Here is a 1,783-nt window from a genome sequence, read left to right on the forward strand (position 1 = left end):
TACTTTCATTTAGATACCTAAGGCTAAAAAACATTTTATTGTAAGTTCACTTTTTACGTCACACAGCGTTTTGTCGGTTCTGTCGCGGAACTTCGATATGTCATAACTTCTTCGTTATAACTCGGATTTCGGTGTTCTTTATATTTTCAGAATCCTTGTCACGACCACTACCACTTTATTCATACAAATCAAGTTTATTTGAAAATTTATTTTTGACGCTTATTTTCATCTTATTTGTTTTATATCTTTATTTCTTCAAAACGAGTTACAATGGTTGATCTAGACTTTGACATTGAAAATTTACGGCTACATGGTTGAAGTTTGGACCTTCATTGATCTAGAATTTTTCTAGTTGTGACATCATCCCCCCGTTAGAGGGAATTTCGTCCCGAAATTAGTTCCAAAGTGAACACTCTTGAACTAGGGAAATGATGTGGGTACTTTTGTTTCATCTTGTCTTCTAGTTCCCAGGTAAACTCAGGTCCTCGTTTGACGTTCTCCATGTCACCATACAAGAAAATCACAGTTCTCCCAAGTATTGTCTCGCAGTTCTCCAAGTCACCATACAAGAAAATCACATAACAACTTTAACAGAGGGACCGCAAGGGCGGTCTTCTGTTTGTTGCTACACTCGCAACTCTCAAAAATTGTCTCCATCTCGGAGATCCAGTCCATAACTTCCACCGGTGATGGGCTTCCAGAAAGACTCGGGGGTTTGGATGCCATGAAATCCTTGTACTTGCATCCACGTCCGTCATTTCCTCCATCCTGATTGTTTCGTCTAACTATCGGTGGGTTGGCTTGACCAACCGTCCCACTGTAGTCCCCTCCTTCTGACTGCCCATCATTCAGCTCGGGCTGTTCAATAGGCATCGTAAGTTCCTCTCGATTTTGTTGAAGTAAATGTCTTGTTTCCTCCATTTGACGATCTAACATCATTTGGATCATCGCTTGTACCCCGGCCATTGTCATTGGCTCAGGTGCGGTTACTACAACAGGTATTTGTTCAATCACTGGGGGTTGTTGATTCCTATTTCCATTCGCGTTCCCAACTCCACTTCGGGTTCTTGCCATTTCGATCTATACACCAAATCAGACAGTCGGTGTGTAATGACGAGAATTAAGATATGAAAGATTTTATATATGATTGACGTATAAATCCCCTTATCTCTCCGAAAAGTTATATGCCAGTTCTAATATCGTAATTAAACGTTTAGAAATCTGAACACATAAAGTTTCCAGATCCGGGCGGCAACAGACCATAGATCCGATCAACCGATAGCATAAAGCATCACAAATCATTTAGCACATAAAAGCATGTTAGGCATTTTCCCTAAATAAGCTTATGCTAGCTTCTATTTAGGTGTACTACCTAAAATATATTAGATATACTCCTCACAATCATCGCTTAGCATTCTAAGTTTAAGTCTAGAAATAAATCAATATTCCTAGTTCGCTTAAACTAATGCTCTGATACCAACTGTGACATCCCCATTTTCACGGCCAGAAAAGACCGATTTTGTTTATGCTTTATAAAAATCAGAGTACCTCTTTTAATAAAAATGTTGCGGAATTTGTCCCCAGAAGAACATGATAAATACGTTATCAAAGCATTTCCGAAGAAATGTATTTTTATTCATTTTCAAAACCTTGGGATGTCATTGTCAATACAGAAACATAAGCATAAACAGAACTTACATTCATTTACACTAGTGATCTACATCTCTTTTAAATCTCTCAGTGTAAAGTAGCTTCATATCGACACTTGTGATAGAAATAAGCT

This window comes from Lactuca virosa, chromosome 6 (assembly GCF_052849685.1).
Source record: "Lactuca virosa cultivar CGN04683 chromosome 6, Lactuca_virosa_CGN04683_v6, whole genome shotgun sequence".
In the NCBI taxonomy this organism is placed as follows: Eukaryota; Viridiplantae; Streptophyta; class Magnoliopsida; order Asterales; family Asteraceae; genus Lactuca; species Lactuca virosa.